Consider the following 14,010-nt stretch of genomic DNA (forward strand, 5'->3'; position numbering starts at 1 on the left):
CAGGATAATACAGGGGAGCATGTGCTAAAAAGTCAACTTAGGAGTGATATCAGGCAGAACTTCTTTATGATCAACCTTTGGAATAGTCTTTCAGAGAGTAGTGAAAGCACAGCCATTACATTCATTCAAAATCCAGATAGATAATGCCATAGAGGAAGGGGTTGGATGGGTGGTGTTAAGTTGTTTTCCCTGGATGGATCAATTAAGATGAGTTGGGTATTCTCCATTATTTGTATTTAGTGTGTGAATAAACAACACCCATCAAATCTTTGGTCACGAGTGGGCCTCAACAATGCTCCCCTGTGCCATCACCAGACAATTCGATTGAAAAGAAAGACTCGGATTTATATATCGACTTTCATGAGCACCGGATATCTGAAAGCACTTTCCAGCCAGTGATGTACTTTTGGAGTTTAGTCACTGTTGTAATGTAGGAAATGTGGCAGCCAATTTGAGCACAGCAAGCTCCCACAAACAGCAATATGATAATGCCCAGATAATCTGTTTTTTGAGGGATAAATATTGGCCAGGACACCAGGGAAAACTCACCTGCTCTTCTTTGAAATAGTGCCATGGGATCTTTTACGTCCACTTGGGGAGAGCAGACGGCACCTCGGTTTAACATCTCATCCAAAAGACAGCACCTCCGACAATGTAGCACTCCCTCAGTACTGCACTGAAGTGTCAGTCCAGATTCTTTGTGTTCAAGTCCCTGGAGTGGGACGTGAACCCACAACCTTCAGACTCAGAGGCAAATGTGCTACCCTCTTAGCCACAGCTGACACTGTGACATGATGAACTCTAAGAGTGCCTTCACACCCCATCTTTAATGGTTCATGCTTCACTCTGATCTGAACGATTGTTTATAAACAGGGTTGATGTCAGATCGAATCAATCCGCAGAGTGAAAAATTGAACCCTCAGCACCTGATGGTTTGAGACCCAAATTTCATGGTGTCGACCGTAGTTGTGAATCAAGTCTTCCATGGTTTGGGCTCCAAATAGCAAAACTGAGCTGGGATCTGGAGAAAAAAACATTGTAATTATATCTCCTTTACTCTTTATTCAACTGGTTGTTTCTCCTGGGATAATGGTAACAATAAATTTTAATGGCACCAGAATTAATTAAACTGTTTTGGGCATGTGTGTAATGATGCAATAATGTCACTGTCTTCAGATCCCAGGCATTGGATTAGGGGTGTCAGTATGAATCAGCTCTCCAAACCTGAAGCAACGTCAGGCTCCAAGGTAATTTGCCAGTGTGTAAATGCATCTAAGATTCCTATGTTCCCTAGAATAATATTAAAGCAAAGCTACTCAATAACGCACATCAATAGTTTAACTGCATTGTAAAATTGCAGTCCGTTGTTACAGATTTACAAACTCCATCTAATTAACATTTCGTGAATGAGTACCTTTTTGATGCAATTACGTTTGGTTAAATCACCTTTTTCAAACACATACACTGGCAGTGCTGTTTTTTGGAGCAAGTCTTTAGCTAATTTACCCTGAGGGAGCGCCGTTGACAATGCGTGCATGATGGTCACCATCAACAGTCCCAAATATAATGGGAAGGATTTTCAGCATTCTGATCCAGACTTGGAGGCCTACATTTTAATGCGATTTTTCATCAGGTTAGGTGCCTCCTGCCAAATAGATGAAGGCTAATTCCATGAATCTGCATGCTTGCATTATTACTGAATTTCACATCGTGATGCAAGCACACAAATTGACTTCATGTTTTCGGTTTAAGTGCATTTTTGTTGAAAACCCATTTTGCTAAGAGAGGCAGATTTTATTCTTGTAATTCTAAAAGAAAAGGTATGGGGTTCATATGGTGCTTTTGTAGTTTGATGTCTAGATAAGCGGAGACACTGACTGTAGAAAAGGCATGACAGCATTTAAGTGGAAAACATTTAAAGAAGTATTTCAAAATTCTAACTGAATGTATATTCCAGTGAGAAATAAAAGCTCCATGGGAAAAGTGATCCACCTGTGTCAACTAAAGAAGTTAAGGGTAGTATTAGATTAAATGAAGAGACTTATAATGTTGCGGAGAATGGTAGTAAGCCTGAGGATCTGGAGAGTTTTAGAAACCAGCAAAGGATGACCAAAAAATTGATAAAAAGGGAGAAATTAGAATATAAGAGTAAATTAGCAAGAAATGTAAAAACAGCTTGTAAGAGCTTCTTCAGATATGTAAAAAGGAAGAGAGTAGCAAAAGTATACTTTGGTCCCCTGGAGGCTGAGACAGGAGAAAATATAAGGGGAATAAGGAAATGGCAGAGACTTTAAACAAATATTTTGTATCTGCCTTTGCAGTAGAAGACACAATAACGATATCAATAATAATGGGGTACCAAGGGTCTAATGAGAATGTGGAACTTAAAGTAATTAATGTCAGTCGAGAAAAAGTACTTGTGAAATGAATGGGACTAAAAGCTGACAAATCCCCTGGACCTGGTGGATTACAACCACGGGTTCTAAAAGAGATGCATTGGTTGTGATCTTCCAAAATTCCCTAGATTCTGGAACAGTCCCAGTGGATTGGAAGGTAGCAAATATAATCCTGCTATTCAAGAAAGGAGGGAGAGAGAAAACAGGAAACTACAGGCCAGTTAGCCTGACATTTGTCCTTAGGAAATTGCTGGAATCCATTATCAAGCAAGTGGTAACAGGGCACTCAGAAAATCATTATATGATTAGGCAGAGCCAAGATGGTTTTACAAAAGGGAAATCATATTTGACAAATTTATTAAATTTCTAGAGGATGTAAATAGTAGGGTAGATAAAGGGGAACCAATGGATGTAGTATATTTGGATTTCCAAAAGACATTCGATAAAGTGCCACATAAAAGGTTATTATGGAAGTTAAGGGCACATGGGGTTGGGGGTAATATATTAGCAAGGATAGTGGATTGTTTTATGGACAGAAAACAGAGATTAGTGATAAATGGATCATTTTCAGGTTGGCAGGCTGCAACTAGTGGGGTGCCACAAGGATCAGTGCCGGGGCTTCAGCTATTTACAATCTATATTAATGACTTAGATGAAGGGACCGAGTGTAATGTATCAAATTTGCTGATGATACAAAGCTAGTTGGGAAAGTAAGCTGTGAGGGGGACACATATAGCCTGCAAAGGGATATAGATAGGCTAAGTGAATGGGCAAGAAGGTGGTAGATGGAGTATAAAGTGGGGAATTGTGAAGTTATTCACTTTGGTAGGAAGAATAGAAAAACAAAATACTTTTTAAATGGTGAGTAACTTTTAAATGTTGGTGTTCAGAGAGATTTGGGTGTCCTCATACAAGAAACACAAAAAATTAGCATGCAGGTACATTAGGAAGACAAATGACATGTTGGCCTTTATTGTAAGGGGGTTAGAGTACAAGCGTAAGGAAGTCTTGCCGCAATTGTACAGGGCCTTGATGAGACTATACCTGGAGCACTGTGCACAGTTTTAGTCTCCTTATCTAAGGAAGGATACACTTGCCATGGAGGTGATGCAACAACGTTTCACTAGATTAATTCCTGAGATGCGAGGGTTGTCCTATGATGAGAGATTGAGTAGAATGGGCCAATAATTTGTGGAGTTTAGAAGAATGAGAGGTGATCTCATTGAAACAAATAAGATTCTGAGGGCAATTGACAAAGTAGATGCTGAGAGGTTGTTTCCCCTGGCTGGAGGGCCTAGAACTAGGGGACATAGTCGCAGGATAAGGAGTCGGCTATTTAAGACTGAGATGAGGAGGAATTTCTTCACTCAGAGGGTTGTGAATCTCTGCCCCAGAGGGCTGTGGATACCCAGCAGTTGAGTATATTCAAGGCTGAGATAAATTGATTTTGGATTCGAGGGGAATCAAGGGATATGGGGATCGGGCAAAAAGTGGAGTTGAAGTCAAAGATTAGTCATGATCTTATTGAATGGCTTGAGAGGTCGTATGGCCTATTCCTGCTCCTATTTCTTATGTTCTCATGTTGAACAATAAAGGAAACATAAATTTAAAGGATTTTAGATGTTAAGCCTTTCAGAATGAAAAGGAAAAAAATTGTGGGACCTTACTGAGATCCATATAACATTGTGACTACTATCAGATTTTACAAGCTAAATGTCATTAGTGTCCTTGTTAAATTGTATTAATTCCTTAGTCCATACCCAATCCCCCCGCCCAGAATTTGTAGATGATTGGCTGTGATAATTGTGGACATATTGCAGTTAGTTTTTGGGAAAATATTGACTGCATGAAGAAAAGTAACAGGGGAAAGAGTATTACACAGGACAGGAGCATAGTGAATAAAAACTCATTCTTTAAAGGTGTAGCACTGGGAACAGGGATAAGCAGTAATCCACAATCGGGGGAAGGGAGAGTATAGTGCGGACTGTAATATAGTGCTGGAGAAGATTACCAGATAAAGTGGAGTGAGGGACTACCTGGATATCCTGTACAGATCTTAAAACTCCTTTGACAAAGAAAAATCAATTCTCCATCCACACATATGCAATGACAGGAGAAGTGGACATGATGGATTTGTGGAGGGTAATGACTCCACAGGTAGGTGTTCCGCTCCCAGTTTTATTAACTGTAAAATACAATACCTAGAATGGGCTGCTTGATCATTGGAGGATTTATGAATGGTGTTCAATATTGTGAAATTGTCAGTGAGCATCCCCTTATGATGGAAGAGCCGAAGGTGGTTGGGCTGAGGATGCTTCCCAGAGGAACGGCTGCAGGGAAGTACTGGGTTTGCCTTCCCTGGCCTTCAACAACCAGGACCACCTTCCTTTGTGTCGCATTATTACTTCAGCCACTGGAGCGCTGTTCTATTAACTTCAGATTTGGTCAGGTCCTTGGTGCCACACTCAGCCGAATGCTGCTTTAATATCGAGGAAAGCTGCCCTCACCTTTCCTCTGGCATTCACGACTTGTGCCCATTTTTGGATCTAGGCTATGATAAGGTGTGAAACTGAACAGTTGTAAGAGCACCTGAATTGAGTGTCAGTGAGGAGATTACCAGTGAGTAGGTGGTGCTTGATGGCAGTATCAATGAGTCTTTCCATCATTGTATTGAAGATTGGGAAGAAACTGGTAGGGCGTTAATTGGGCAGGTTCTATTTAGCTTGTTTTTTTGTTAGATAGGACAAAGCCCGGTAATCTTCCATATTATCCAGTAGACACTAGTTTCATATCTGTGCTTGGCTAGGGGAGCCACTATCTCTGCTGCGCAGGTCTTCAGCACTAAAGGCAGGATGCAGTCAGAGCTCATGGCCCATGTGCAGTCTTCAGTGCACTCAGTCACTTCTTAATGTCACATGGAGTGAAATGAATTGGCTGAACACTGGCATCTATGATGGTGGGGACCTCAGGAGGAGGCTAAGTAGGATGGTCTACCCTCACTTTTGGTTGAAGATTCTGGTCTGTGTCTTGCTGAGTTCCATCATGGTTGAGAATTGTGATGCTCATGGAGTTTCCTTCACCTAATCGTTGCCTGGTTATCCAATATCATTATTGACTGGATGTAATAGAGCTGGAGAGCTCTGCCTTGATCCGTTCATTGTGAAACCGCTTATCTCTGTCTATAGCTGTTGGTGTTTAATGAGCGGGTTGTAGCTATACTACTTGGTACTTCATTCCACAGTACACCTGGTGCTGTTCCTGGCAAGTCAGGAAATTGTGTTAGGGAAATTGATGGGATTGAAAGCAGATAAGTCCCCAGAGCCTGATAGTTTGCATCCCAGAGTATTAAGGAAGTGGCCCTAGAAACAGTGAATGCATTGGTGGTCATTTTCCAACATTCTATAGACTCTGGATCAGTTCCTATGGATTGGAGGGTAACTAATGTAACCCCACTTTTTAAAAAAGGAGGGAGAGAGAAAACAGAGAATTATAGACCGGTTAGCCTGACATCGGTAGTGGGGAAAATGTTGGAATCAATTATTAAAGATGAAATAGCAATGCATTTGGAAAGCAGTGACAGGATCAGTCCAAGTCAGCATGGATTTATGAAAGGGAAATCATGCTTGACAAATATTCTAGAATTTTTTGAGGATGTAACTAATAGAGTGGACAAGGGAGAACCAGTGGATGTGGTGTATTTGGACTTTCAAAAGGCTTTTGACAAGGTCCCACACAAGAGATTATTGTGCAAAATTAAGGCACGTGGTATTGGAGTTGATGTATTGATGTGGATAGAGAACTGGTTGGCAAACAGAAAGCAAAGAGTGGGAATAAACCGGTCCTTTTCAGAATGGCAGGCAGTGACTAGTGGGGTACCGCAAGGTTCAGTGCTGGGACCCCAGCTATTTACAATATACATTAATGATTTAGACAAAAGAATTGAATGTAAAATCTCCAAGTTTGCAGATGACACTCAGCTGGGTGGCAGTGTGCGCTATGAGGAGGATGCTAAGAGGCTGCAGGGTGACTTGGACAGGTTATGTGAGTGAGCAAATGCATGGCAGATGCAATATCATGTAGATAAATGTGAGGTTATCCACTTTGGTGGCAAAAACTGGAAGGCGGAATATTATCTGAATGGTGACAGATTAGGAAAAGGGGAGTTGCAACGAGACCTGGGAGTCATGGTACATCAGTCATTGAAAGTTGGCATGTAGGTGCAGCAGGCAGTGACGAAGGCAAATGGCATGTTGGCCTTCATAGCGAGAGGATTTGAGTATAGGAGCAGGAGGTCTTACTGCAGTTGTACAGGGCCTTGGTGAGGCCACACCTTGAATATTGTGTACAGTTTTGGCCTCCTAATCTGAGGAAGGACATTCTTGCTATTGAGGGAGTGCAGCGAAGGTTCACCAGACTGATTCCCGGGATGACAAGACTGACATATGAAGAAAGACTGGATCGACTAGGCTTATATTCACTGTAATTTAGAAGAATGAGAGGGGATCTCATAGAAACATATAAGATTCTGACGTGATTGGACAGGTTAGATGCAGGAAGAATGTTCCCGATGTTGGGGAAGTCTAGAACCAGGGGTCATAGTCTAAGGATCAGGGGTAAGCCATTTAGGACCGAGATGAGGAAAAACCTCTTCACTCAGAGAATTATGAAGTTGGGGAATTCTCTCCCAGTTCATTAGATCTATTCAAAAGGGAGTTAGATGTGGCCCTAATGGCTAAATGGATCAAGGGGTATGGAGAGAAAGCAGGAATGGGGTACTAAAGTTGCATGATCAGCCATGATCATATTGAATGGTGCTGCAGGGTTGAAGGGCCAAATGGCCTATTCCTGCACCTATTTTATATGTTTCTATGTGTCTATGTACTCAACACTCTGCGTTGGTCTCGCAGTTCGATAATGATCATTGAGTGAGGAACGTGCCGGGCTGCGAGGTTACAGATTCTGGTGGTATACAATTCTACTGTCGATGGCCCGCAGCAGCTCATGACACCACTTTTGGACTGCTAGATCTCTCCTTAGTCTGTCCTATTTGTCACTGTGAAGATCAAGTCTTACTCTGTGAAGGACTGTGTGATGGTCACTCCTAACAATGCCAACTTGAACAGATTTGTCATCTGTGCCAAATTTAGGAATTTAAGAAATTCAAATGGGTCCCCGATACATTACAAGGAAATTCCCTTGTATTTGTTCAAAACAATAAGTTAATAGCACACAATGGTACAAAGGCATTCCTTGCTCAAATCTTTCACTGCATAGGTCTGCCACAGAATGCTGTGCACTCAGCCCGCAGTCTGCACCAATCAATAACCACAGAATATTTTTAATATGCATATACATACACAACATGCCTTAAGGAAACATCTAAGCTGTTTTACTGTATTGATTCCCATTTAAGACTACAAACTGGAATTTCTGTTCCCAGTGGTAGGTTAGACTTGCTCCTCTGTACTTGAAAAGAGGAAGCCCACAGTTTAATCTTTTAACGACTACAACTGGGATCTAACTCATGTGGCACCAAATCATGAATGGTGATTTCCTCACAAACTCTTAAAAAGATTCTCAGTTCAAAATCAATCATAGAAGACATGTTTTAAGATCTTCAGCAATACCAGCTCAACAACTCCCAGCTTTGGTTTGTCTGTTTCTTCTAAGTATCTTGACCAGGAACTAGTTTCAGATTCCTTGCCTGAAATATCATGTCTGTCCACTGAAATAGTTCCTATTTGGTCAATATGTCTTTTTCAGTTTAACATTTTTTATTTGACCTCAAAACTACCAGTTGCAGCTTCCTGGTCAATAACCCAATCAACCATATTATACCTTTGCTCACTTGCAGATCAGCTGGTCGTGCATCTCATTGCTGTTTGTCAGATCTTGCTGTGCACAAAATGGCAGCCACCTTTGCCTAGATAAAACAGTCAGTGCATTTCAAAGTAATGAGCATGAGTTCGGGGCCCAGAAGATGCGAGGGCCCAAGGGCAGCACGGGCTAGCCCACACTACAGCAGAGCTGGTCTCCAGTCGTCTTGGTTAATCCTTGCCACTGGACCAAGACCTAGCTCTGTCAAGCCCGTGTGGTGGCTGGTGTGCAATGGCCACCACACGTTAACAAATTCCACACACAGACATCTGCCACCCTTCAACATGTAGTTCGGGACCTGGAATATTATGTCCTTCATTGAAACACCTATGAACTCATCCCTTTTTGACATGGACGCAAGTCATCCTCATTTCAAGGGACTGCCTATGATGATGATGAATGCATTATGCAACAATGTACATTTGTAAAGCGTCTTTCAGGTAGGAAAATGTCCCAAGCTGCTTCACAGAGGTGTAAGGAAAAACCGACACAGAGCCAAAGGAAGGAAAGAATAAGGTGGGCGGTCAAAGGCTTGGTCAAAGAGGTGTGATCCAAGAGAAGCTTTAACGAATGACAGGGAGGTGAAGGTGTTCAGGGAGGAATTTTCAGAGCATGAGACATAGGTGACTGAAGGCACAGCCACCAATTGTGGAGTGAAGGGGAGTCATAAGAATGGAGAGTTTGCAGGGGGACGTTATAGAGCTGGAGGAGGTGAGATATGGAGGGGTGAGGCCATGGAGGAATTTATCTCAAGGATGAGAATTTTAAATTTGAAGTGTTGGGGGACATGGATTCAAGGTAGCTCATCAAGATAAGCGTCAGGGATTTGGTATGGGTTTGAATGAATTGTTTGTGGAATTGTTTTTGAAAATATGATGAAGCATTATATAAAATCAAGTCTTTATTGCTCCCTATATTTATTTTTTTAAACTGAACTGATTAGCCTGTGTGAAGGAATCAAAGATGTTTTCGGCCCAGCATCATGTCTGGTTTTCGCTTCCCTGTGCCAAGCATTTCAAGCCTGAATGAAATCAAGTTTTAGCGTACTGAGACTGGTTTTGATTCAACTTTTTGGGAACAGCTCCACAAGTCACCTCACAGCAGCAGAATGCAGTTTCGATATCGAAATGAACACTCGATAACCAACATCACAAAAGATATGGATTCAGGTTTCTGTGAGAATCGCTCAATCACTGAAGCAATTCAACTACATCATTCAAAATAGGAAAGATGCAAGTCGATTTTAGCATAAATAACCCTTCGGCACAAGAATTGAGCCCAACAAGCCTATCTGTTTCAGATAGCTTTAAACTCCACTCAGTCACCATAATCCCTTAATCCTTCTTCTCTCCGAAAACACATTTCCTTCTGTCCCAAACCTATTTAGGCTGTTCAATGGTTATAACTTATTCCATAACTCTATCGCCCTCTATGCAGAGAGGTTCTACCTGACATCCTGAGATTTTAACCTGCTTTGCCTGTTACAACTGTCTCTCAATATTCCTTTACAGCACTGCTTCACATGCAATGCTAGTTTGGCTCGGTTCCCCAAAAATTGTAATGTCGTTTTTTTTCCCTGTAATTTTCACAAATTTTCAAGCAACTCCTGGCGAAAACATTGGGGGTTTTCAAATACAATGAAGGCACCATTACATTTTACAGTATTTCTGATCCTATCTCGGAGAGCAAGCCCCTCACCCCCTCCCTCCCAACCCCCATGCATCCTTCTTCCCTTTTTACACTGCACTTGGGAAACAATTGTATCTGTGCTAGCTCTCTGAAAGAGCTACCCGTTTGGTGTTGTTCCCCTGTCCTGGACCCATACCCTTGAAATATTTTTACGTTTCAAACATTTATCCATTTCTTCTTTAAAAACGATTATGAATTCTGCTTCTACCACTGTTTCGAGTTGGGTATTCCTCATTCCAACTAAAAGCATTCTCCCAACCTCTGCCTTAGGATGAACATAAATTTTTGATTCCTAGTTATGCAGCAGTGGAATTAGTTTTCCTGATTCACCTTATTAAACCCCTTGCAGTGCTTGCTGTGCTGTGCTGTTAAATTCAGACATGTGGGACCAGGTTCACCCTTCTACATTTTCTGAGCCCATCAGCACATCTGTGAAACCATTATTCACGGGTCGACAATGCCGACAGTTTACAGTAGGTCAGCTGGTTTACACTATGGAGGCAACCAATGGAAGAATTACCACAAGGCCTGCAGTCAGCTGCTCTGCACCACTTTCAGATTGTTCCTGATGGCAGAATTAATGTTCGGAAAGGATGATCTTTGATGGACCGGCTGGGCTTTTCTTATTTCTGAATTTCATTGCGTCAGTCTGGTAATATTGCTAACTGAACATTTCACACCTCATTAGATCAATAATTCAGATACTTGTGCATTAACAAAGATTCTATTCAGTGCTATTGATATTCAATTAATGCTACTCCGTAATATTCACTGATATATTGCTGTACTGAATTACAGTGGGCAGCAGATCCCATTCACTTTCATTCAGTTGTGTTGCAATCCTATTCATAGCTGCAATTGTCTACTGCAAGCTTCTTCTAATCGTCACTGCCACTGAATCAAAACTTTTAACAGTCAAGTGTTGTCAAGTTCTTAATGGTGTACTGCAGGTTGGAGTCTTGACGATTAAGTTACTCTCTCCAGATACTGGAGCTTTGCAATTCAGCTCTTTAAATATTCGCAGATAAAAAGAACTTGAATTTATCGAGAAACATCCCAATGCGCTTCACACAGAATGAGTTATTTTGACAGGCTGGGATTGTTGCTATGTAGGCAGAAGATTTCATCCATTCAAGCCGCCATTAAAATAGTAGCCAAAGGAACCTCAGGCAGATGCGATTTTGCCTACTGGGAGGTATCGGGAGCAAAGCGGGCGATGTTGGTGGTGGGTTGCAACCCCGCTCCTTTCTCCGTGTCGGCTTCCCCCATGACTTTCCCCTGGTTGGGCTTGTTAAGCCCGCCCAGTGAGGTTCCCGGCCAATTAAAAGGAAGCGGGTCTGATGAGGTCATGACGCGTCATCAGCCGGTTTTCTTAAAGGGACCATGGCCAAATTGATTTTGACAGTTGTGCTGTCAGTGTTCTGCCCAGAAACACCTTTTTCCACCCCGTCGAGTTGCGAAATGGGGCGCAAATTAGGGGAAAATCCAGCCCACGATCTATCTCATTCAAGTTATTAATATAATTTATTATTAACAGTTACCAATTTAATATAATATTAACAGTTACTAATCTCCAAGCTTCTGCTTTATCACTAATCAGCTATTTAACTCCGGCCCCTAACGTGAAGAGAAAAAAAATGGCGTGTCCTTTACCAACCAATCAGTTACCAGCTATCCTATGATATCACTCCTTGTGTCTTTTTTGAATCGCCACTCAGCTCCCTTTATGCGGCTGCCGCTGCCTTCACTGCCGGTGCTCACGCTCAGACCATGCTGGAAATCGATAATGAGTTGTAGTGAATGGTGAGACATAACGGTCCCCCCCGCAATGGTGATGAGTGTGAAAGAAATGGCTTGAATATTGTAGGGATGCTTTATGGTGCTGGTGTGGGGTGGTGCCAATCTGGCACATCATGTGGCAACCAGGGTGTACAGCATCAAGTGAAGTAAATCTGGCCATTGTGAGGCCAGCCTTGGTCAGGTGCTGATGCCCTGTGTCCTGTGCATCATCAGGTGATTGCGGAGAAGGTTGGTATTGTTGTTGGTGATGCTGTTGTTGGGGTTGATTGTGATGGGATTCTGAGGACCAAGATGAGATTTGACATGACAGAAGTGATCTGTCAATGGTGAGAGAGGTTGCTCCAAGGAGGTGACATTGGATAGAGAGTTTACTCTGAACACTTCCAACCTTCCTAGCTGAAACGTGTATTCCAAATCCTGAAGGCTCCAGCTTCTAAGATTGGAAAGTGAACAGTTATGAAATGTTCGCTTTTATACCACTTTTTCAGTTGTCAACTATTCAGAGAAATGCAGAGTTATTGAAAACCCAAGCTAATTATCTGGCATGATCCCGAGTGCCGTGAACCTTATCAAAAAGTTTGGAAAATGGTAAGTACATAGTAAAATGCTGTTTATGTGCCTTTTAACAAGCTCTTAACGATGTCAACTGCTTCCCCCACCACTTGCTGTCAGGTCTGTAAAGCACTGACACTTGGGAAACTGACCTAGAGGCGGATTGACAATGGGCTGTCGACTCACTGTCAATCTTTTATTTTTTGACAGCGGACCCCCCTCCAGATCCACCCTCTTAGCGCCGGAAAAATTATGGCCCAAGATTCCAAGAGTCGTAATATCAAGGCACAACATTCATTCCCACAGTATTGTTTAAAAATCCTGCAATATTTCAATTTTGCTTTCAGGAAATTTTGGCAGTGACAATCATGGACTGGGAATGAATGGAGATTTTTACTGCTTGCAACGGCAGAATTACACACAGATCACTTAATCACAGTCAAATGACTAATTCACAAACCCTAAATCTCTCATTTTAATAGTTGCCTGGTTTAGGGCAGCTATCTTACTCGCATTACCTCATGAAGTGATTTATGTTCTCTTTTCATTCTTTCTTTGTGCCGAGTTATTAAAATGTAAGTGATTGTCATTGATTCGAATTGACTATTTTTGTATGTTCCTTGTACAATGTGATAACTTCACCCAGCTTCACAATTTTTCATCTGTAAATATGATATTGTACAGTTAGTTTTTTTTAATGAATTCTCAGGATGTGGACGCCACTGGCAAGGCTGGTATTATTGCCCATCTCTAGTTGCCCTCGAGAAAGTGGTGATGATCGCTTTTCTTAAACCGCTGCAGTCTGTGTGGTGAAGCTACGCCCAGTATATCTGGCATAGTAATACCCAAAGAAGCCAAGTTTCTACTGAGGAACTCAACATTCAGCATAGATCAGGGGTTGTACCTGGGAGCTTCTGGTGTGCCTGGTTTAAAACCAGAATACGCAGTTCATTTACTTAGAGGTGTCAGGAGAGCAGAGATAAGTGCATCCATCTGTTTTTCCAGTAAAATCAATGCGAGGTCTCCAGCCCAGTTCAGTTCCCCATTTCCAGGTAATGAGCGGAGTATCAGAAACGGTTGCTTCTGTTTGACATAAAACATATAGCTGCTGCTTAGAAACACTCCAATATCTTCATTCACTTGAGGCAGACAGAAGTAGCTCCCAGCTAACATTTTCATTTTAACTATGCCACAATGTTCTTTTGTGCAGTTCAGATAACAATCTCGGTTGCAGAACCTGGGGAATTATCAGGCCTAATCGCCACTGTACACAATCCATTTCAGCAGACAGATCTGCCACCCTATTAAAATATGGCTTTAAATCATCACTTTGGACATTTTTAGGCCATGCCAGATTTTCTACATTTCAGCACCTTTAACAACACTGGGTCTGTTTTGGTTTACAGCTGCAGTATGTTTTGACATATGACTGACAAAATAAATCTTTTTGCAATAAATCATTTTTATCTCGAGGTTCCACAGGTTGTAATGAGCAGCACAATACATCTGCATCTTTGCTGAGGCTTTGTACTCAATGCCATAGCAGTAGGCAAGAAAAAGAAAGTCTTGCATTTATATAGCACCTTTCCCAACTTCAGGAGGTCCCAAAGTGCTTTATAGCCAATGAAATACTTTTGAAGTGTCGTCACTGTTGGAATGTAGGAAATGTGGCAGTCAATTTGCACACAGCAAGGTT

The sequence above is a fragment of the Pristiophorus japonicus genome, chromosome 20 (assembly GCF_044704955.1).
Source record: "Pristiophorus japonicus isolate sPriJap1 chromosome 20, sPriJap1.hap1, whole genome shotgun sequence".
Taxonomy (NCBI): domain Eukaryota; kingdom Metazoa; phylum Chordata; class Chondrichthyes; family Pristiophoridae; genus Pristiophorus; species Pristiophorus japonicus.